Here is a 25,586-nt window from a genome sequence, read left to right on the forward strand (position 1 = left end):
ATTCATTTCCTAATTTTTTATTTATCAAGATTTTTCTGTGTTTCCTCATCACATGTGTCTCTTGTAAACAAATAATGTCTAAATTTTGTTTTTTCAAATATTGTTGAATTTTATTTCTCTTTTTTTCTCATTCATCCCATTCACATTCCAAGTCCATAATTTAAACGCCATATTGATTTCTGATTAATTTATAATAATAGTCTTTAAATCTTATTTCTCCTCTTCTTCCTCCCTTTCTTCTCCCTCCTCTTCAGATTCTTGTGGACCTCCTCCTCCAGCTCCTGCCTCTGCCAGTGCTGCCTCTTTGTCTTCTCCTCCCAGTTCTTTATATCTTCTCAGGAATTTATCCATTTCATCAAATCTTGTTAGCATATGTCTTTTTCCTTTGTAGGCAAATGATATTCCTTCTGGGAATTCCCATCTGAATTCAATTTTCTTCTTCCTCAAGGCTTGCACCAGCTGTTGATATTGGTTCCGTTTTTTCAATAACCAAAGTGGGACGTCTTTAAAGATAATTATGTAGTTTCCACCTATATTCAATCTTTTCGCCCTGTTCTTTTGTAAAATTAAATTTTTCATTTCTCTATCTTTAAATATAACCAAACAGTCTCCTGGAAATTTCTTTGCCTTTGTTGATCTAACTTTGATTCTAAAAGCATTTTGTATTGTCCTTGCAACGTCCTCCTCTTGCATCTCTAACCATATAGCGATTTCTTTGATCAGTTTCTCCCTTATTTCTTCTCCTTGGGCCTCCAGCACCATCCTAAATCTCAAATTGTTTTCTTTCTGTCTCAGTTCATTCATCGCAATTGCGTCCCACAGATCCTCTAGTGTCTTATTGACTTCTGCTACTTCTGCTCTAAATTTCTCTTCCTCCTTTTGAATCTCCTTCACCTCTGTTTTAATCTTTTTTGCCCCTTCTTCCAGATTCTGTGTCCTTTTTGTCATATCTTTCATCTGTCCCTTTATTTCATTAACTGTTTCCTCTATTTTTTTCACAGACACATCAATTTTTTTGTCCATCTGCTCCAATTTTGTCTCAATATTTTTCTCACTTTTTTGTATTTCTGATTTAAGGTCAGATTTAAGTTCTGTAAACATCTTTATTAAATCTCCTTTAATATCAGCTTCTTGTCTCAAACTTTTTCTTTCTACTGGTGTCCCTCCTTCCCCTTTCTTCTGTGTGTGAGACATCTTATAAATTTAAAATTTTAATGCACCACTAAAATTGTCCACTAGGGGGCAATATATAATTGTAATCCAAATTCAATTCTGTGGAGGTTGTATTTATATGGTAATCCACTAGATGGCGCTCAATAATTATTAACAGTTCAGTAACCAAAGAAATAAAAATTGAGGTTAAAAATCAAAACCAATTAATATTTTCACTTCTTCTCGCCACTTGAATGGCCAAATCCAATATTATAATGTTTATAATTCCAAACCACTCAGCCAGCAAACACACCAGTTCTACTTAAAATCCTTAAAATCCTTTAAATCCAGAAAAACAGTAACCCAAGGAGAAAAAACAAAGATTCTCCCAAACAAAAAGTCAAAACAAAAACAGAGAAACACCAGAAAAAATAAAATACAACCAATCCAAGTTCCAGGAGGGAAGGATAAATAGGGAGAAAAAAGCACAAATCCAATCTGCCCGTCTATCCAAAAATCAATTAAAATGGCATTTATTTTCTTCCTCTTAAACAAGGAGAGTGGTGGGGGGGACAGGCTTTCACCCACCATTAAAACTTTAGCGGCAAATCCAATTAAATGTCCCAAATATATCAAAGTTCACTCTCACCGCAAAAACACAAAAAAATTAAGTCTTATCTTCTTATTGGACGGTGCTACAAAAGTAAGGGTAGAAAAAACAACTAAAAATAGGAGCTTCCCAGTTCATTGCGCATTTCTTTTAAAATCGAAAGTAAAATAGTCCGCACTCAAGATCCTTTCTCGACATCTTAAACCTCCACAACACAAAAAGAAGGAAATTATTTCCTCTATCCCCTCAATCTTCTTCCCCCCATGTCTTATTCTTCAAGTAAATCCATTAGAAATATCTGAGAATAAAAGCAAAAAAACGAGAAAGTTCCACTTGCCAAACAGCCTCTGTTTGTTTTTTACTCACAGTTATGCTCCACACTGATAATAGTCCCTGTGTGCGCTTCGGATTTCAGACAAAGTTGACCTTCTGTTTACCCTTTGTCTGCATTGAATTAGGTCCAAATCAACAAAATTTAGTCATTTCCAAAGTTCCCCAATCGATTCCTTTTAATTTGGAAAGCCGGTCGCTCCAGTGGGCAGGCTCAGGGCTTCGCTCCTAGAAGCTGGCAATGGCGTCCCGCTGCTAGCCCTTCTACCCCGCTGCTCTCGTCTCCTCTTTAAAGAGGATACCTGGCAGCCGGGGGAATCGCTTAGCCGCAGCGCTGGGATCCCGACCCCCTGAATATTCTTTCAGCGGGGTTTTGGGGGGCTACGGCACCCCCTTTTATCTTCTAAGAGCGGGCCTCCCTCTCCCGAGGGAAAGCCCGCTTGCTTCCACCTTGTGATCAGACCGGAAGTCCAGACTAGGCATTCTGGACATGTCAAAGCATATGGGGTTGGGGTCCCTTCGACACTCCCAATAAAATATCTGAGGGGACAGGGCACCCCTAAAGTCAATGGGAATTGCCATTCAAATGGTGTGCATGTGCTGTGTCATGTGGTTATGCAGAGTGAGGCTTACCTGCCCCCCTTCCCAATTTTATTCAAGTTCTCCAAGTACACACAGTGCAATAGATGTGTTCAGGCAGAACTCACAGGTATAAGAATCATAGAATCATAGAATCATAGAGTTGGAAGAGACCACAAGGGCCATCGAGTCCACCCCCCTGCCAAGCAGGAAACGCCATCAGAGCACTCCTGACATATGGTTGTCAAGCCTCTGCTTAAAGACCTCCAAAGAAGGAGACTCCACCACACTCCTTGGCAGCAAATTCCACTGTCGAACAGCTCTTACTGTCAGGAAGTTCTTCCTAATGTTTAGGTGGAATCTTCTTTCTTGTAGTTTGGATCCATTGCTCCGTGTCCGCTTCTCTGGAGCAGCAGAAAACAACCTTTCTCCCTCCTCTATGTGACATCCTTTTATATATTTGAACATGGCTATCATATCACCCCTTAACCTCCTCTTCTCCAGGCTAAACATGCCCAGCTCTCTTAGCCGTTCCTCATAAGGCATCGTTTCCAGGCCGTTGAGCCTCAGCATCAGTTCAGACCACGTGGCGTGGCAACCTTTTTGTCAGAGGTGGGCAGTCTTCTTTGCTTGAATGTCTCATTGTCTCGTGGGCCAAGGGTGGGGCTGCGTCTTAGTGCCTGGTATGGCCAGAGGCAAAGGTTGGTGGAGCAACAGATGTCTCGCTTAGCGTGTGATGCTGATAATGCCAAGGTTGCAGGTTTGATCCCTATACGGAACAGCTTCATATTTCTGCATAGCAGTGGGTTGGACTAGATGATCCTCAAGGCCTCTTCCAACTCTGCAATTCTATGATTCTTTGAAAGAACACGTGACTGAGCATACTCCATTACTGTGGGTAGAACGGTCGGTGCTATCAGTTGATAGGCCCTCTTAATAATGAAGATAACAGCAAGGGTTGCACATGGTTGGCAGAAATATTGAGAAGGAGGGATAAAGATAAGGTAGGTAGGTAGGTAAGAAGGCCTAGAGAGAGGCCTAGAGAGGGGCCCATTGTGTCAGAACCATGGTATGGCAGCATTCACACATGCTTCAGCAAATCACCTGGACACACTGGGCATCAGGACAGTAGAGAAGCTAATCTTTCAATGAATGATTTGATATAATGAAGTTCTTTGATGGCCACCCTTCCAAACACAATAACTGCAGATGAAGCAGAGAACTTATCCCAAATTAGCAGATTTCACAGAGTAATGTCACTGCAAAAAGAAAGCAGATATATAGAGAGGGAGAGAGCACACAAATTAGGCAATGTTCTCAACTTGCATGATCTGTGAAGACCACAGAATTCAATAGGGGCTGGAGTGGGCAGAATTTGGCATACTGTTGTTTTGTTTTGTTTTTAGTACCGAGTACACAGATAGCCTTGCATATATATTCACCCTCAGAGCAGTTCTGCATGTGAGTAGGCATGCAAAGCCACCCACACAAGTTTCTGGACCATGTCAGCCACGATCATAGCCTTCTTCCAAGGATCATGATGTTCTGCATTGAACAACCAGCTTTCTTCTCTGTGAAATTCCGCCTATGTGGTATAAAAAAAGTATCTTCTGTCACAGCTCCTATAAATAGCCTCTGAGTCTTTGGATAACATTCAGGCTTGGGAATCATTCCATGATAGTCCTGCTAAGGTTCTCCAAATCGAAGAAGATTCTTTACCTTTTTCTTGATTTTTTGTGTGTTTGTGTATGCTCTTGCATAGTGGATTTGTAAATGAACTGCTATTAACTAGTGAATTTTCATGTGTCCCTTACCTGCATGACTGCCCATGCCACAAATTTATTTTCAGGAATAAAGTGGTACTTTACCTGCATTTGAGAGTTCCTTGGTTCCCTAAAGTACTTGGTTCATATTTCCTTATTATCTTATTCATGATGTACAACAAGGCTTTATGAGTGTGTCTCTGTGTGTAGGGGGAAGGGGGATTTACTCTCTACTTTTAATATTTACAGTTCCTTCATAGGAGAACACATTAGCGATTGTGCTATCTCCATTTACAATGGAGGGAAGGGATGTCCAGTGTTGTCCTTCCTCTCTGGATCATTTCTATTTCCTTTCTGTTTAGCCTGTTTCATAAGGTTTCACCCTAGAAATGGAATAATGGCCAAACACAACAAAATTTTGAAGAGCAAAACTGCTCAACCATGGGACTGTGTTCTTAGGCAAAATTAACATATTACACCAGACCAAAGGAAAGAAGACAGAACTGGAATGAATTTATTGAAAACTGGGAAAGTTTTATTGAATGCATTCATGCATTAATTTGTTTGCTTAATTTCCATACCGCCCTTCATCCAGGGATCTCAGGGCGGTTGACAATATAAAAACACAAAAAGATGGCAATTTAATCGATTTGGATGGCAAAGAGCTTTTCCTCTTTGTTTTGTATTTAAAGAGACTGCAATGTTTGTTTTGTATTTAAAGAGAAAACCATGTGAGTCCATTGAGGAGATTTCACCCTTCCCATTGCAAGAATCTGCTGATGTTCTCTGCTGATTTTCCAGAGAGGAGGGGGTGGATTGTGCTCGCTACTTATTCCGTTCCCGCCTCACTTCAAAAGGAGAGACTGAGTGTTATCTCTGTGTAGATAAGGTTGCTGCAGAAAGCAGCTGTAACACTCAGTGCAGTCCAGCATCTCCATTTGTATATAGTTTGTATAGTACAGCAGCTGTAGAGAATAAAATAAGATATTCTTCAGCGCTGTCATCCGAGTGATTTATGCTCTACTGTGCACTGCTGTACTCTGCTGACTTCTGGAAGTGAATTCGGTGCTCACAGCTCTGAGTTGTGAGTCCACAGCACTTAGACCTGTTCCTGCAGAAGAAAATCTCTGGAAGTGCTACCCCAGCTCGCCTGGCCCAGTCGGGGCTGAAGTGGTTGAGCCCAGTCGCTGGCACTGGCTCAAGGACGAAGCTGACATCCATGTGGACATAACTACCACCAACTTGGAGAACGTGATCCAGGAAACCCTTGCTGTAAGATGTAAAGCAGAGCACCACTCGTGCAGTTATTCAAAGGTATTTGTAGTGGTTCAAGGGGTTGCTCGTGCGTAAGCCGGTGCCCACACCTGGCTGGGTTGCCTAAGTGAACCTTTTCTGTTCCGGACAGCCACTCACCCCTGGCTGTCTCAATCGCTGGCAGAATCCGTCAGTGGGCGTTTCTTAAACTTCTTCCAGCAAAGAAGTTCTTTCACACCCAGTCTCCTCCTACTTTCCCTGCGTGGAAGCCTTCTGCACAAGGAAGGCATAGGCAGCGGAGGACCCTTCCTCCCCCCGCTGGTCCCAGGCAAGGAGTCATGTGACTCCCTCTCAGATTCCCCCATCTGCCCCCCTTCTCCACTGGAGCCGAGCTGATTCCCTTCCCCAGAAGATGGGCTGCCTCTCCCAATCCCTTGACGCTCTCTGGGATCCCTCTAGAGCTCTCTCTCTCCCTCCGGCACTGATGGCAGTTCCCTGACATCCACCTCCTCCTCAGGACCCCTCCCACCCCCGGCACCCTTTTCCGACACAACCTCCTCTCTCTCCTCGGCCAACGATGTGGGGAACCCCCTGAAAGAGCTATCATCCTCTTCTGAGGATTCAAAACCAGCCTCCCATCCGCTGGGATCTCTTCCCACTGGTTGAACTTCCCCGTCTGATTCTTCTCCCTCGGACACCTCCTCTCCCTCCTCTTCTGAGGCAGGAAAACCCACAAAGTCCCCTTCGTCGTCTGTGGGTCCAAATTCTTCCTCCCAAAATCTAGCTAATGGTTTGTGCTTATCCGGGAACAAACTGGAATTCTACCACCAGATACTCGTCAGTGATTGATTCAGCTGGGACCCACGTGTTTTCCGACCGGGGTTCCCCCTCCCAGGCTACCAAGTACTCTACCTGGCGACCTCGCCACCTTGAATCGAGTATTTCCGTGGCTTCGTTACAGTGTTCCCTCTCCTCGACCCACGGGTAGGTGGTGACCCCTTGCTCCTGTCCCGGGAATTCCCACCCCTCCCTGTACGGTGAAAGTAGGGACCTGTGGAACACCGGATGTATCTTCATGCTGTCAGGCAACTTGAGTTTAAATGCCACTGGGTTCACCTGCTGCGTTACCTCAAAAGGCCCCAGCCGCCTAGGCTGCAACTTCTTGCACCCTCCCTTTAGGGGCAACCCTTGGGATGACAACCACACCCTGTCTACCACCCGTATAGCCTCCCCCTCCCGACGGTGCCTGTCCGCCTGCCTCTTGTAAACTTCCTTGGCCCGCTCTAAGTTCAGCCTGAGTTGTTGGTGTAAGGCCTCCATTTCCTCCAAAAATTGCTCAGCCGCAGGTACGCTCCATCCTTACTCCCGACGCCCCGGGAATGCCCTGGGGTGACACCCGTAATTGGCCATGAAAGGGCTCATTCCCGTGGACACATGTTCAGCGTTATTGTACGCAAATTCAGCCAAAGCTAATTTCTCTACCCAATTGTTCTGTCTCTGGCTGACATAGCAGCGTAGGTATTGCTGGAGTACGCCGTTCGCTCTTTTGGCTTGTCCGTTGGTTTCCGGGTGCCTCGCCGTCGAGAAGCTCACCTCAACTTGTAGCAAGCTCATGAGTTTCCACCAGAACCGGGAAGTAAATTGTTTCCCGCGATCCGAGATTACCCTCAATGGACCCCCCAGTGAAGGCAGTGAAGGTCCTGTGTGAGTATCTGGAGGCGGTTGGAGGATGGATGGTGGCTAACAGATTGAGATTGAATCCTGACAAGACAGAAGTACTGTTTTTGGGGGACAGGAGGTGGGCAGGTGTGGGGGATTCCCTGGTCCTGAATGAGGTAATTGTGCCCCTGAAGGACCAGGTGCGCAGCCTGGGAGTCATTTTGGACTCACAGCTGTCCATGGAGGCACAGGTCAAATCCGTGTCCAGGGTAGCTGTTTACCAGCTCCATCTGGTACACAGGCTGAGACCCTATCTGCCTGCAGACTGCCTCGCCAGAGTGGTGCATGCTCTGGTTATCTGCCTCTTGGACTACTGCAATGCGCTTTACGTGGGGCTACCTTTGAAGGTGACCCGGAAACTACAACTAAACCAAAACACGGCAGCCAAACTTGTGACTGGGAGCGGCCGCCGAGACCATATAACACTGGTCTTGAAAGAACTACATTGGCTCCCAGTACGTTTCCGAGCACAATTGAAAGTGTTGATGCTGACCTTTAAAGCCCTAAACGGCCTCAGTCCAGTATATCTGAAGGAGCATCTCCACCCCCATCGTTCTACCTGGACACTGAGGTCCAGCGCCGAGGGCCTTCTGGCGGTTCCCTCACTGTGAGAAGCCAAGTTACAGGGAACCAGGCAGAGGGCCTTCTCGGTAGTGGCGCCCTCCCTGTGGAACGCCCTCCCACCAGATGTCAAAGAGAATAACAACTACCAGACTTTTAGAAGACATCTGAAGGCAGCCCTGTTTAGGGAAGCTTTTAATGTTTGATGCATTACATTATTTTAATATTTTTGGAAGCCGCCCAGAGTGGCTGGGGAAGCCCAGCCAGATGGGCGGGGTATAAATAATAAAATTATTATTATTATTATTATTATTATTATTATTATTCCTTTCTTTTTTAAAAAAGATTATGAATCCTCACTCATGTCAGTTTTCATGCTCCTTTGTATACCCAGTTTCTTCCTTCAATATCTTTTTCTTGGGGGTGGTGGCTTGTTTTCTTAATCAGATCGGAGATACTATATAGCATCATAGACTCATGGACTGGCAGCAGCATAGAGATACCCATAAGGACATTAAATTTGGTGACACAGTGTGACGAAAAAGTTGATTTTGCTGAACTGATTGGATCAACAAGTTTTTCTTTTATTCTTTCTTTCCCTGCCAGCAAATGGTTAATGAACGGCAGCCTCAGATTTGGCCTTGGTTCCAGGAGTGTGAGTTTAAAAGGAGGGGATTTGAGAGGCAAAGAGTTTGGTTGAGAGGGTTGGTTAAAGTGGGTTGGAATAGAGGTTACAGAGGTTGGGAGATAGGTTGGGACTCAGGTTGAGGTAGAAAGAGTGAATGTGAGAAAGAGTTAGTTCGGGGGAGGGGGGACAACTTCCACTCTGAGTGTATTGTGAAGGACAGAGTGTGGTGTCCTGTAAGAGGAACAGACCGGATTTTTACTGGGAGGCAGAGGTTGAGCCAGGACAAGTAGGAGCTGGAAAGGAACAGCCTACTTGGGACTCGAATCTAGCCTGGAAGGGAGAGATTCTTCTAAAGAAAAGAAGAAGCTCCCAAACTCAGTGAAGGGAGGGGATGTGGAGAGCCCTTTGGTCTATTGCTTAAGGCACCCCAGGAGCAGGATTGTTAGAGGGGGTGGATAACTGAAAGAAAGTATCACAATATAAAGGAACCAAACCTATAACACATAAACAACTGAGAACGAATTAAAGTGTAATTGTACTGTATGCCTGAAGTAACCTAAGTTTAATCTATTTGTGTTATGTACTATCTTGCCTTGAGGGATGCGGGTGGTGCTGTGGGTTAAACCACAGAGCCTAGGACTTGCTGATCAGAAGGTTGACAGTTCAAATCCCCATGACAGGGTGAGGTCCCGTTGCGCACTCCCTGCTCCTGCCAACCTAGCAGTTCGAAAGCACTTCAAAGTGCAAGTAGATAAATAGGTACCACTCCGGTGGGAAGATAAACAGTGTTTCTGTGCGCTGCTCTGGTTCGGCCGAAGTGGCTTAGTCATGCTGGCCACATGACATGACTATATGGGGGACTTCAATTACCCGGATATTTGTTGGATGTCAAACTCAGCCAAGAGCATAAGGTCAAACAGATTCCTCACTGGCCTTGCAGACAACTTCATTGTCCAGAAAGTGGGAGAAGCAACAAGAGGAACAGCCATTTTAGATCTGGTCCTAACCAATGTTGATGACCTGGTTAGTGGGGTAGAAGTGGAAGGATCATTAGGCGCGAGTGATCATGCTCTTCTGAAGTTTACTATACAGCGGAAAGGAGCAGCCAAGCATACTAGGACTCAATTTCTTGACTTTAAGAAAGCCGACTTCATAAAACTTAGGGAAGTGCTGGGTGAGATCCCATGGACAGTATAGAATCATAGAATCATAGAGTTGGAAGAGACCACAAGGGCCATCGAGTCCAACCCCCTGCCAAGCAGGAAACACCATCAGAGGACTCCTGACATATGGTTGTCAAGCCTCTGCTTAAAGACCTCCAAAGAAGAAGACTCCACCACACTCCTTGGCAGCAAATTCCACTGTCGAACAGCTCTTACTGTCAGGAAGTTCTTCCTAATGTTTCTTGTAGTAATACTAAAAGGAAAGGGAGTTCATGATGGCTGGGAGTTTGTTAAGAGGGAGATAGTAAAAGCACAACGTCAGGCAATACCAATGAGACGGAAGCATGGAAGATGCCTAAAGAAGCCAGGGTGGCTATCTAAAGAACTTTTAACTGAGTTAAGATTAAAAAAGGATGTGTACAAAAAATGGAAAAGGGGGGAAACCACCAAAGAGGAATTCAAACAAATAGCCAGCACGTGTAGACACAAAGTCAGAAAAGCTAAAGCACAGAATGAACTCAGGCTTGCTACAGAGGTTAAAAGCAACAAAAAAGGCTTTTATGGGTATGTTCGTAGCAAAAGGAAGAACAAAGAAACAGTGGGGTCACTCAGAGGAGAAGATGGTGAAATGCAAACAGGGGACACAGAAAGGGCTGAACTCCTCAATGCCTTCTTTGCCTCAGTCTTCTCCGATAAAGAAAACAATGCCCGACCTGAAGAATTTGGAGCAAATGATTCAGCAGAGGAAACACAGCCCAGAATAACTAAGGAGATAGTACAAGAATACTTGGCTAGTTTAGATGTATTCAAGTCTCCAGGGCCAGATGAACTGCATCCAAGAGTATTAAAAGAACTGGCAGATGTGATCTCAGAACCACTGGCAGTCATCTTTGAGAATTCCTGGAGAACAGGCGAAGTCCCGGCAGACTGGAGGAGGGCAAATGTTGTCCCTATTTTCAAAAAGGCGAAAAGAGAGGACCCAAATAATTACCGCCCAGTCAGGCTGACATCAATACCAGGGAAGATTCTGGAGCAGATCATTAAGCAAACAGTCTGTGAGCACCTAGAAAGGAATGCTGTGATCACCAATAGTCAGCATGGATTTCTGAAAAATAAGTCATGTCAGACTAACCTGATCTCGTTTTTTGACAGAATTACAAGCCTGGTAGATGAAGGGAACGCAGTGGATGTAGCCTACCTTGATTTCAGCAAGGCATTTGACAAGGTGCCCCATGATATTCTTGTAAAGAAGCTGGTAAAATGTGGTCTTGACTATGCTACCACTCAGTGGATTTGTAACTGGCTGACTGACCAAACCCAAAGGGTACTCATCAATGGTTCCTCTTCATCCTGGAGAAGAGTGACTAGTGGGGTGCCACAGGGTTCTGTCTTGGGCCCGGTCTTATTCAACATCTTTATCAACGACTTGGATGATGGACTCAATGGCATCCTGATCAAATTTGCAGATGACACCAAACTGGGAGGGGTGACTAACACCCCAGAGGACAGGATCACACTTCAAAACGACCTTGATAGATTAGAGAACTGGGCCAAAACAAACAAGATGAATTTTAACAGGGAGAAATGTAAAGTATTGCACTTGGGCAAAAAAAACGAGAGGCACAAATACAAGATGGGGGACACCTGGCTTGAGAGCAGTACATGTGAAAAGGATCTAGGAGTCTTGGTTGACCACAAACTTGACATGAGCCAACAGTGTGACGTGGCAGCTAAAAAAGCCAATGCAATTCTGGGCTGCATCAATAGGAGTATAGCATCTAGATCAAGGGAAGCAATAGTGCCACTGTATTCTGCTCTGGTCAGACCTCACCTGGAGTACTGTGTCCAGTTCTGGGCATCACAGTTCAAGAAGGACACTGACAAACTGGAACGTGTCCAGAGGAGGGCAACCAAAATGGTCAAAGGCCTGGAAACGATGCCTTATGAGGAACGGCTAAGGGAGCTGGGCATGTTTAGCCTGGAGAAGAGGAGGTTAAGGGGTGATATGATAGCCATGTTCAAACATATAAAAGGATGTCACATAGAGGAGGGAGAAAGGTTGTTTTCTGCTGCTCCAGAGAAGCGGACACGGAGCAATGGATCCAAACTACAAGAAAGAAGATTCCACCTAAACATTAGGAAGAACTTCCTGACAGTAAGAGCTTTTCGACAGTGGAATTTGCTGCCAAGGAGTGTGGTGGAGTCTCCTTCTTTGGAGGTCTTTAAGCAGAGGCTTGACAACCATATGTCAGGAGTGCTCTGATGGTGTTTCCTGCTTGGCAGGGGGTTGGACTCAATGGCTCTTGTGGTCTCTTCCAACTCTATGATTCTATGATTCTATGATTCTATGACCCAGAAGCTGTACGCCGTCTCCCTCGGCCAATAAAGCGAGATGAGTGCCGCAACCCCAGATTCGGTCACAACTGGACCTAATGGTCAGGGGCCCCTTTACCTTTACCTTACTATCTTGCCTTAAATAAATCTTTATTGTTTATTTAAAGAAAACCCATATGAGACTCCAACTTACTAAATATCCCCGCATAAAGGTCCCCTGCAGGATACTCTGGGCTAGAATTTTAAGAGGAAAGGAAAAGAAATGTTCGGGTAAAGGGTTGTTCAGTGAGGTGAGGGCAATTTATCTAAGTGAGAGCAGGCCAGATGGCAGACGGCGTGAGAGGAAAAAGTGCCGTCATGCCCATCTCACATGATAGCCCCTATAGAAGGGATTAACTCTGCCAAATACCAAACAGGTAACTTCAAAGGTTTCATCCAAGCCACTTTAAAATGTGTTTAGAAAGGATTATATACTTATTTGTTTCTGACCATCATTCTGAAACAGTTTCAAGAGAAGGACAAAACTAATAGTTGGGTAGGAGGGGGGGGGTTACACCTGGCAACCAATACACCCCTTTGGTTTCAGATAGTACATGGGTAGACCAGTCCAAAAAGCTCAGGATGCATATTTTCATGGCCCTCTAGTGACTATGGTGGCTCATTTACCAGAAGTAATGTATTTAGTGTTAACTCAATTCTGACCAAACTAAGCCTTCTAGAGCACAATATGCACAAGGAGGCTCTAAACTTGCCTGCTGCACAAGTTCCAGCCTGTCAACAGCCTGTCCTTAAATTGTGTTGCCCAGAATTGGACACAGTATTCTAGGCATTGTTTGACCAAGGCAGAATAGATTGGTACTATTACAGTGGTACCTTGGGTTACATATGCTTCAGGTTACATACGCTTCAGGTTACAGACTCCGCTAACCCAGAAATAGTACCTTGGGTTGAGAACTTTGCTTCAGGATGAGAACAGAAATTGTGCAGTGGCGGCGCAGCAGCAGCGGGAGGCCCCATTAGCTAAAGTGGTGCTTCAGGTTAAGAACAGACCTCTGGAACGAATTAGGTACTTAACCTGAGGTACCACTGTACTTCCCTTGATCTTGTAAGGTCAATTTGACATCTGCATCTAGGATTGGTTGGTTGCATTTTTGGTGCAATCAATAATTTCAATGAATCTGAAAGCTAACCTAGAACAGATTGGTAATAATGGTGAGTTCTGGCAGGAAAATGCATTGTAATATCAGCACAAAGTTTGCTATACATGTTGTAAATAAACATGGAATGCCTCATGGTTTCCATAACTTCAGAAATGGAAAGATTTTTTTCTAACTTCACAAATTCTCCACAGCAGGGGGTCCACATCTCACAAGCACACATGCCCACATCCATTTTCCAGCAACATATCACATATTTATTTGAAACATTATTCTTTCCTTCAAAATATCCACTCCACACAGGTATTTTCTGGTGGCCAAATAACAGCAGATTAATGTCGTTGTTTGGGAAATATTAGTTGCTGGAATCCGCAGACAATTCTCTTCTTACGTCTTTAAGCATTCTGAAGAAAGAAAATGGATTTATTTTGTGAGTCTTTTGTTTGTCTACAAAGACAAGAGAGATAATATTATTTGAGATAGGCTCCCAAAGTAACAAACATTTGCTTCACAAAAATGCCACTGACCTGGAATTTTTAAGACAGTTGTATTCCATCATTCATATGAAAATTATAAATGAGTAAACCTGACTGGACTTGCTACTAATACCCAGAGGGTAATGTTTGAGAGTGAGACTCCACCACTCAGAAAGACTTCTCTCTTGTTACTGTGTGTCATATGGGGCATTTTGCAAAGAAATTCAGAAAAGAACATCTAAAAATGGCTCTGCTATATGCGCAGGCTGATGTGGGTGCAAGCGACTCTTTAGGTAGCAGGGTCCCAATCCATGAAGGGCTTTCAAGTTCATAATGACTACTTTGGAATGTGCCTGGAAATGGAACAAAAGCCAGTGGTCCATTGACTGCCGAGGTCATCTCCTGAGGTCATCACCATTCCTCCATGGGTGACATGCCACGCCACCAGGAAGCACAACACGCCCCATGGTGCGGTGTGCCACACCCCCAGGACGTGTGCAATGCCCCCCTGGGACATGCGCCAGCCACGCCCCCACCTGCTTTCCGTCCCCGGTGCTGGGGCATGCAGCTTTGCCACTGTGTGGAAGATGGGGGTTATTGCTTTGAAGAGGGGGGTTATTGCTTCATCATGCATTTTGTGTTCTCATTTTGCATTTGTATGTTGCGAACCACCCTGTGATGTTCGGATGGAAGGTGGTATACAAATTTTAAAAAAATGAATGAAATAGATAAAAGTAAACGGCTTAGAGACTATGAATCATTAAGCCCTATATGAAACCTGCTAAATAAATCTATTAAATTTATCCATTGATTAAATGTTATGCGGTTGTTTGGGTTCTGTATTTCCCACTATTATTTTTATTTTTTACATATAGTAGAATTGGGGAAAACCTATGTATGCCGCTTTGACCCATGTGGGTGAAATGTGTTATATGAGCACAAATGAATAAATAAAAATGTTACCATGCATGTTTGAATGTCAAGACAGCAAAATCCTCCCCACTGTAAATTGAAGAGTGGCTTCTAAGAGCATTTCTTCAAATTTTAGCATGGGGGGAAAGAGATATGAAAATTGAGGGACATGTTTGAGCTCCTGGATTAGAAAAAGAAAAAGGAAGTATCTTACGGTAGACAACATAAGGTGCCTCCGTCACATATCCCCATGGATGGGATGGGAGGAGAGTCTGGAGTAAGGAAACAATTTGGTGCAGAAATGCACTCCCCCCCATCATTCACGCAGGCCTCAGTGCTCTCTATTGCCTCTTTTGTTGTCGACCAGGCATATCCTAGAGAAAGAGAACATGGTTTGGTTAAGGTATCCCTCCATTCTGCCCCAAAGTTCATGGTTCACTTGTTTCCACTTCTTTGGAATGGCATGGAATATTCTTTGCCCTGGCAGGTGCATTCTGTGACCCATGTGAGCAGTGACATTACAGGAGCAGGGGCATCAGGTGTTCAGTGAAGTTGCATGGCAATTGGCCAAGTATCAGTTCTTTATCCCATTCAGCCTTTGCTGGTGGGGTGGGATCTATTGGCATATTGTGCGGATGCCTGATGATCGTCTTCCAAAGCAACTACTCTATTCCGAACTTAAAAATGGAAAGCGTAATGCTGGTGGTCAACAAAAGAGGTTTATAGACTGTCTCAAGGCAAAACTTTAAAAAAATGTAGTATAAACAGTATAAACACTGACAACTGGGACACACTGGCCTGCGAGTGCCAGCCTTTCCCAAAGGTGTCATGGGCTTTGAAGACACTCAAACTCAGGACGCAAGGGAGAAACGTGCTAAGAGGAAGGCACGCTTGGCAAATCCACACCGTGATCAACTCCCGCCTGGAAAACAATGTCCCCACTGTGGAAGAAGATGTTGATCCAGAATTGGCCTTCACTGTCACTTACGGACTCATTGTTAAAACCGTGTTTATGGAAGACAATCTTATCAATTACAAGTGATCGCAGAAGAAGAAGAAGAAGAAGAAGAAGAAGAAGAAGAAGAAGAAGAAGAAGATTGGGGTTGGTAAATGCCAAGCCTCTTTCATGGGAGTCACCCAGAGTTGAACCCGGGTGTGGTGCAAGCCAAGCCTCCTGAGTTCAGCTGGATGACCAGGGTAAGGATTCTAAACAGGCAAAGACACCAACCTGATCTCAGGGCATTCAATGACTTATCCTCCCCTCAGGACTCTTATGTTCTTGATTCCCATTTTCAGCATCATTCTGTCTTTCTTTATGCCTGGAGATTTCTAATTTTGAAGAATGCCTTACCTGGGCAAGCTAACAGCATCCATGAAAGGGCAACAATGATAAGGATGTCCGCTTGCATTGCTGAAGTTTGACCAGGAATCTCAAGTCAAGAGGCAAGAGAGAGAGACAAGAGTGCTCTTGATTCCTCGTGTCCTCCAAAAGGCAGTGTGCTCACTTATTTATACGTCTCCCGGAGACACTTACACATCAGCTGCATGACATAATACTCCTAAAAGAATAGATATGGTAGCAGGAAGTCCAGTGCTCCTCATGAAGTCACAGTGTACCAAAAATAAGTAAAGTACATTCAGCTGAAGACATCTTCAGGGTCCAATGGGCTGGAAATGTGGTTTAAATTTTTTTCAAAGTTTTTTTTTTTTTTTAAATTAAATGGTCTGCATTTAGTTCCCTGTCTCCAACTGTTATACTCCATTGCTAAACTAATGACCTAGCAGTACATGCTAATTGGGAAATAAGCATTTTCGATCTAAAGAGTAAGGCCACATTTAATTAAAATGCACCATGGTTGGAATCCTTAATCCTAAATTTTGCTCCACCTGGGCAAAATTTGCAGATTAATTTGGTATTCTAATAGGTTTAGATGGTTTCCTGGCAGTCCCCAGGTTTCGGGCAGCATTGCTGTCAGATGTGGTAAGAAAATAAGAACATAAAGAGATTCTCGCTACATCAGACCAAAGGGTCATCACACCCAGAATCCTGTTCTGATGGTGGGCAGCCCAATGCCTATGGAAAGTCCACTAGAGGACAGACCACAACCATGTTTTCCCCAAAGATGCAATATTCAGGAGCTCTAATTATCCTTTCCCAGTGCACACCAAAGAAGAGTCAAAACATTACCTTTGGAAATTATTATTTTATTATTATTGGAAATTATTATTTTATTATTATTGGAAATTATTATTATTATTATTATTATTATTATTATTATTATTGGAAATTATTATTATTATTATTGAATAAATATAGCCAACTGGAGGTTCTGCAAGACACCAACTCAACCGTGGTCCAACCATCCAGAGTTCATACTGATGTATCCGCCAGAACCAGGTGGGGACATTGTTAGAATTCCAACTGTACAGCATTTTACTAAATGTTATCATATTCCTTAAAAAAGAAAGAAGGAAATCTCTTCAAAAGAAAATGATCTAAAGTGCTCACTGTCCTAATTTGCATGCACTGCTCAGTCATTTGTTTTGGCAATGGACTATAGCGGTTGGAGACCGGGAACAAAATGCAGACAATTTGAGGGGGAAGGCTTTGAAAACAATAAAAACCATGTTTCCAGCCCACTGAACCACTGAATATGGAATATGTCCTCACCTTAATGTAGTTTACTTCTTTCTGGTACACTGTGACTTCATGAGGAGCACTGGACCCAGACTTCCTGCTATAAAATCCATTCTTTTATGGGGTTGATGTGTAAGTGACTTCTTTACTGTCCATATTTTTAGTTAATAGTTTCGTCTTAGTTTTATTGAGTTTAAAACCTGCTAGTTGCCCATATTCTTCTATCTTGTCCAGTGCTTCTGCTGCCCTGGACATTGGTTGTTCTAAAGTCAATACCACATTATCAGCAAAAGCCTTAAACTTATACTCTTTAGAGCCAATCCCAATACCTTTTATTTCTTTTTTTTGCTTCTATTTTCTTCAACAAGACCTCCAATATTGTTATAAATAATAATGGCGATAGCAACACCCCTGCCTGGTCCCTTTCGTTATCTCTATTTTTTCCGTAAGATTATTATTAATTATCAATTTGGCATGTTAATCAGAATATATAGCCTTAACTCCATTTCAGAACTTCATTCCCATATCCATAATTTCCAAATTTCTTTTCATAAAATACCAAGACACATTATCAAATGCCTTTTCGGTGTCCAAAAACATTAATACCGCTTGTTTATCCCTCCGGGAATCCAGATATTCAATTATATCGATTATATTTCTAACATTATCCTTCAGCTGTCTACCAGGTAGAAATCGAGTTTGATTCTTTTCAATCTCCTCTCCCAATACTTCTTTAAGCCTATTGGTAAAATACTAGCAAATAATTTATAGCCATTATTTAGGAGCGAGATTGGTCTATAATTTTAAACTTGGGTTAAATCTGTGTCTTGTTTAGGTATTAACGTGATATGGGCCTCTCTCCAAGTCTCCAGAATTTTATTTCCCCCTAAGATATTATTCATCACTTCCATTAAAGGGGCTAACAGTTGCTCCGAACATTTCTTATAGTATTTGGCTGTCAAGCCATCTGGTCCTGGTGCCTTTCCAATTATTGCTTGTTTTATTGCTGTTTTTTACTTCCTCCGCTGTTATATTGGTATTGAGCTGGGGTTTTTTCACGTTAGGAATTTCCTGCAGCCTATTCATTTCCAGAAATTCTTCAATTTTTCCCTCATCTTCTTTTTCTTTTTTATATAATTGTTTATAAAACTTTGAAAGTTCTTCCTTATTACACCTGGATTTTCTACTGTTTTCCCTTCCACCATAAGTTTTGTTATCGTATTCTGCTTTTGTCTCTTCCTTAGCTGCCAGGCTAACAGTTTACCTGGTTTATTTGCAAACTGAAAGCTCGTTTGATTTAATAATTTGTTTTTCCATTCAATCTCTTGGTTTTTCAGTATCGAGAATTGTATTTGTAGCATTTTTATATTATTTTTAGCTTGATTGTCTTTAGGATTACTTGCTAGTTTCTTTTCATTGCATATTATTTGTTTTAATATCTCTTCCTTTTTCCCTCTCTTAATTTTTCTTGAATTGAGTTCTGTTGTATCCAAAATCCTCTTATTACTGCCTTTGAGCCATCCTATACTGTATTTATATCCACTCCTTTATTCAAGTTAAGCTCAAAATAATCCTTCAATGTCTTTTGTGCCTTAATAATAATAATAATAATAATAATAATTTATTTATTATTTATACCCCGCCCTTCTGGCTGGGTTTCCCCAGCCACTCTGGGCGGCTTATAAAGAATATTAAAATATTGTGATACATCAAACATTAAAAGCTTCCCTAAACAGGGCTGCCTTCAGATGTCTTCTAAAAGTCTGGTAGTTGTTGTTCTCTTTGACATCTGGTGGGAGGGCATTCCACAGGGAGGGCGCCACTACCGAGAAGGCCCTCTGCCTGGTTCCCTGTAACTTGGCTTCTCGCAGCGAGGGAACCACCAGAAGGCCCTCGGTGCTGGACCTCAGTAGAACGATGGGGGTGGAGATGCTCCTTCAGGTATACTGGACCGAGGCCATTTAGGGCTTTAAAGGTCAGCACCAACACTTTGAATTGTGCTCGGAAACGTACTGGGAGCCAATGTAGGTCTTTCAAGACCGGTGTTATATGGTCTTGGCGGCCGCTCCCAGTCACCAGTCTGGCTGCTGCATTCTGGATTAGTTGTAGTTTCCGGGTCACCTTCAAAGGTAGCCCCACGTAGAGCGCATTGCAGTAGTCCAAGTGGGAGATAACCAAAGCATGCACCACTCTGGCAAGGCAGTCTGCGGGCAGATAGGGTCTCAGCCTACGTACCAGAAGGAGCTGGTACACAGCTGCCCTGGACACGGATTTAACCTGTGCCTCTATGGACAGCTGTGAGTCCAAAATGACTCCCAGGCTGCGCACCTGGTCCTTCAGGGGCACAGTTACCCCATTCAGGACCAGGAAATCCTCCACACCTGCCCGCCTCCTGTCCCCCAGAAACAGACTTGTCAGGATTCGATCTCAATCTGTTTGCCGCCATCCATCCTCCAACCGCCTCCAGACACTCACACAGGACCGTCACCGCCTTCACTGTTTCTGATTTGAAAGAGAGGTAGAGCTGGGTATCATCCGCATACTGATGAACACCCAGCCCAAACCCCCTGATGATCTCTCCCAGCGGCTCCATGTAGATGTTGAAAAGCATGGGGGAGAGGACAGAACCCTGAGGCACCCCACAAGTGAGAGCCCAGGGGTCTGAACACTCATCCCCCCCACCACTTTCTGAACACGGCCCAGAAGGAAGGAGCGGAACCACTGTATGACAGTACTCCCAGCTCCCAGCCCCTCAAGACGGTCCAGAAGGATGTTATGGTCGATGGTATCAAATGCCGCTAGATCCAGCAGAGCTAGGAAACAGCTCTCACCTTTGTCCCTAGCCCGCCAGAGATCATCAACCAGTGCGACCAAGGCAGTTTCAGTCCCGTGATGAGGCCTGAATCCTGACGAAGGGATCCAAATGGTCCGCTTCTTCCAGGCGTGCCTGGAGTTGTTCAGCAACCACTCGCTCAATCACCTTGCCCAAGAATGGAAGATTTGAGACTGGGCGATAGTTGGCCATCGTGGCTGCATCTAAAGATGGTTTTTTAAGAAGCGGTTTAATAACCGCCTCTTTCAGAGGGTCTGGGAAGGCTCCCTCACGGAGGGAAGCATTCACCACCCCACGAAGCCCAGCCCTTCCAGGCTAGCTTTTATAAGCCAGGATGGGCTTATATTCCATCATTCATTCTCCACCTAAATACAGTTTCTTCTCTTCCTTTAATTTCCATTGTTAATGCATTGTGGTCTGAAACAGTTTTAGGAAGAATTTCTGTTTTTGTTACTCTCGTTACCAACTCTCTAGAAATCCAGATGAAATCAATCCGTCCAGCACTCTGATTTGATTCTGAGAAGTAACTGAATTGTTTCTCTAGTGGATGTTTTAATCTCCAAATGTCTATCAAGTCATTATTTTCCACCAGTGTAAAAAACGTTTAGGGCAGTTTCCCTTGATTTGTTACCTTTTTCCTTTCCGTTCTATCCATCTCTAGGGAACTACCCCATTAAAATCTCCCATTAATATTATTATTTGGTCCATAAATGCAAACAATTTCTCCTCTAATTCTTTATAAAAATCCACTTTTTTATCATTTGGTGCGTAAATTCCCAGTATGATCAATTTTTCGCCTTGTGCTACCATTTCAACTGCTATTATCCTTCCTTTTTCATCTTTGAAAATCTGGCTCGATTCATATTTTTCCTTTATGTACATAGCCAACCCTCTTTTCTTACTGTCATCTGCTGAGATATACTCTTTCCCTAATATTTTATTTTTAAGAATTATTTCAGGGGTTTTTGCAACATGTGTTTCTTGTATACACATTATGTCCAGATTCTGTTTTAATAATATATGTTCAATTTTATACCGCTTCATTTTATTATTTAAACCATTCACATTCCATGATATCATTTTCAAACCCATTGTTATCAGCAATTAAATACAAAGTCTTTATTCCTTAAATTTCTTTCTCTTCGTCTTCCAGTGGTGTGTCTTCTTCCTTCTTCCCCAACTCTTTACCATATCTTCTCATGAATTTCCCTATCTCCTGAGTAGATTTAATCTTAATTCCTTGTAAAAAAAGGAAATCCCCTCCGGGAATTCCCACTTGTACCAAATTTCATTCTTTCTCAGGATTAGGGTAATGTCTTTATATTCTTCTCTATGTTTCAGAAATCTTTTCAGTGTTTCCTTATAAATTATAATGAATTTTTCATTTATACACAGCTTCCTTTCTCTATTTGTTCTTAAAATCAAATCTTTCATTTCTCTTGAATTCAAAAAGACAAGGCAATCACCTGGAAGTTTTTTTACCTCTTTCTATCATGTATTTAATCCTGAAAGCCTTATCAATTGTCTTTCCGACTTCTTCTTCATCCAGTCCAAGCCAATTTGCTATTCCCATTATTAATCTTTCCTTTATGTTCTCTCCTTCCTGTTCTATTATGCCTCTGAAGCAGACAACTTGCAGGCATGTGCATGTGACATTGCAGGTCCGTGTTGTGGTGGGCAGCGACAGCGGCCCCTCTTCTTCCTCCTCTCTGCAGCCAGCAAGGCACCCTTTTCTGTGGGGAGGGGCTCAGACTTGGAGGCACTCTGCATCTGAGCCCCCGCTGAAGAGGTGGCCTCATTCAGTGGCTGCAGAGGGTGGAGCTGAACTGCTTCTATCTCAGAGGCAGCACAGCTGCCACCCGACAGCTTTTCTCACTGACTTTGTGCATGCTCATGCGCCCACTACCCCCTTGAGTTGGCTCCTATGAGAAAGAGATAGTAGTCAGCTCAACTGCAAAGCAGGTAAAACTTTTGCTACCATCTTCCTGCATTGCTTTGCTACTGCTCACCCATGAAGCTTCCTGATCATCCCTAGGGGACTCTGGACTCACCCAATACAATGTGCAAGCACTGATCTTTACACCAGACTACTGGATGGGGTGGAGAGGTTACAGGTGAAAAAATGTCAGTTTGATGGGAATAATTTTTGGACTGGGGGAGGTTGATATTTTTGCTTATTTTTACTTATTTGTTAATTAATGGGTGTTATTATTGCTTTCTTTTTTGAATATGTTTTCATGATATATGAAATATATGAAATATATCATGAAATATATTATGATATATGAAATATTAAAGTATTATATGATTCCCCAAACTTTCCCCCGCTAGGGCAGTATGTATTGTATATATTTTCTGATGTTGTAAATCGCTTGGAGACCTTCAGGTGACAGGCGACTACCAAGTTTAATAAATGAAATGAAAATGAAATAACCAGAGAGGATTATTAATCCTGTATTTTAAATTGTGACAAACACAATGACATTGCAGTGATGAGTGGGTACAGAAAAAGGGCCTGCTGGTTGAGGCCAATGGCCCCTCTAGTCCAGTTTCCTGTTATGGAAGCTTGATCATGCTGAAGGGCTTTTGTGTTAAGAATTCATAAAACATTTGTTATTAGCTTGCAACACTTTCCAGCTTCCTTTGTTAGTACAGGGAAGCATACGTGGCACCAGCATTGGAATAGTGATCTGTCGGGAGTTTGTGAAGCCTAAGATAGAAAAAAGATGGAGTACTGAGAAGCTTAGAATCTCATATGCATTCACTCCAGCCATGGTGAAGACATGGAGAAGATGTAAGCAGCAGTTTGTCATGTTCCTGGAAGCCGGTGAGGCTGTGGAGAAGGCTAAAGAAGAGTAAGTAGATCCTTTGCCCTTTCAGGTGCATCCTGTGATGATGAAGTGTAGCAAATAACAGGAACGGGGCACCAGGTGTTGAATGAAAATAAGGCCCAATCTTTATTGCAAGCAGGAGGGAAGGCAGAGTTGGCGTGGCAATAAGGGCAGGATCAGAGCCTCAGCTGGCATACACTCTGCCCTGGACACAGAATCGTCTTGCGCCTCCATAGACAGCTGTGTATCCAAAATAACCCCAAGGGAGGGATTAATTTTTGCCAGCCTTTTCTGGTTCACTTCTGAACCTAGCAGCAAAAGTCTCATAGCATACATCATTCTTCAAATAAACAAGGTGTACCAAGGCTAAATACTGTACAGGGCTAAGGAGAGATAATGGTTAGGGTTGCCATACGTCTGGACATATACGGAATATCTAGACATTTCCAGAATACTGCAGTTGGAAGCAGTATCTGGATGAAAATCGCAAAAATATCTTGGAAAATCCAGATGCATGCCAGCCTATGGCAACCAGTGTCAGCAGTGTCATTCTGGTGATTTTAGGTGGTGGTGGGGGGTTAACAAAAAAAGCTCAAAAACTTTCACTGTTAGAAATATGGCAATCCTAATCATGGTTTCCATAACTTCAGAAATTGAAATATTTTTTTTTTCTAACTTCGCAAATTGTCGATAGCAGGAGATCTCACAAGCACACATGCCCACATCCATTTTCCAGCAACATATCACGTATTTATTTGAAACATTATTCTTTCCTTCCCTTCAAAATATCCACCCCACGCAGGTATTTTCTGGTTTGCCAAATAGCAGCAGACTAATGTCATTGTTTGGGAAATATTAGTTGCTGGAATCCGCAGACAATTCTCTTCTGTTTACTTTTCAACCATTCTGAAGAAAGAAAATGGATTTATTTTGTGAGTCTTTTTATCTGTTGACAGAGACAGGAGACATAATATTCTTTGAGATAAACTCCCTATGGAAAAAAAACACACCCTTGCATTTCACAAAAATGCCACTGACCTGGAATTTATTAATTTTAATCATTTAAGGCAGTAGTATTCCAACATTCATATTATACATGAGTAAACCTGGCTGGATATTCAACTAATACTCAGCATCAAACTTGAATTTTAAAACACATGTAACAAATTGAGGAACAAAACAAAACTGTAGAACCATGAATCCACCTGAGAGCTAAGCTACAAAAACAAAATGCAGAAACAGAACAATGTCTATCAAGTTCTCAATAAGGAACAACATACCCAAGGGTAATGTTTGATAGGTGGGACTCCACCACTCTGAAAGACTTCTCTTTGGTTGGTGAGTGCTGCACCTCACTTGGCATGAACATTTAGAGAAGAACATCTAAAAAGGAGGCACTCAGCCATGAGTTTTGCAAAGGTCAACAGTATTTATCATTTCAGATGCTTGGCAGGCATATCCTAGAGAAAGAGAACATGGTTTGATTAAGGCACCCCTCTATTTTGGCCCAATGTTCACTTGTTTCCACTTCTTTGGAATGGCGTGGCACATACTTTCTCCTGGTAGGTGCATTCTGGGACTTTTGTGAGCAGTGACATTACAGGAGAAGGGGCAACAGGTGTACAATGAAGTTGCATGGCAATCAGGCAAGTAGCAGTTCCTCATCCCACTCAGCCCCTGCTGGTGGGGTGGGATCTATTGGGGTTGGGAAATGCCAAGCCCCTTCCATGGGAGTTGACCAGAGTTGAACCCTGGTGTGGTGCAAGCCAAGCCTCCAGGGTTCCACGGGATGACCAGGGTGAGGATTCCAACCAGGCAGAGACCCCAACCTGAGCTTAGGGCTTCCAATAGCTTATCCTCCTCTCAAGACTCTTATGGGGGGGGCCCCTTAGCTATGCTCATCCTGCCCAATGCCATTTCCACCTCGATACAAATGAACTTACAAGGAGCTTGCAAATGTAAGCCATAATTTCACTGAGGGAAAGGCAGAAAGCCCACAACCCAGGGCCAATCAAAGAAGAGAGAGAAATTTCTTTTCTGGTCCTGTCAACCAGTGATGCAAGTAGTTCAGTCATGGCTCTAAACTGAGGGTGGGTTGGTGGGAAGCTCAGAAGACAAAATGGCCCTCAGCCAGTGGGAGAAGCCTTTTATAGCCTCTGCTCCCACCCACCCCTCTCTCAAGACCCACAAGAGGCATTTCCTCCTCTGGCCACTTCCTCCCTCCCTCCTTCACCATTCTCTGAGCCACACACTGTTGGGGAAGGTCATCCCATGAAGAATATACCTGGAACAAGGCTTAACCTTCCAACAACAACAACAAGGCAACTCAGTACATCTTGTATATTCAAATGTTCAAATGCAGAATTTTTAAGACAGATGACAATCACTATCTCTGCACTGAGGCTTTGGGAAGGCGCTGTGAGTAAATGGATTGCCTGTTTACAACTAGTGAGCTCCTGAGACAGATAGGACTGGAGAGAAATTAATGTGGGACACAAATCTAATGCAAACTGCCTGATTTTGCACTTCCTGAGTCAGTGATTGAATGCAACATGGAAATCCTATGCAGTTCACATGTCTCCAATTCTTGCAATTCAGTTTTCCAGTAGAAGTGGGGGGCATCAAATTGTGAACTGCTGAAACTCA

This window comes from Podarcis pityusensis (genome assembly GCF_964106645.2).
Source record: "Podarcis pityusensis genome assembly, chromosome: 3".
NCBI classification, from domain to species: domain Eukaryota; kingdom Metazoa; phylum Chordata; class Lepidosauria; order Squamata; family Lacertidae; genus Podarcis; species Podarcis pityusensis.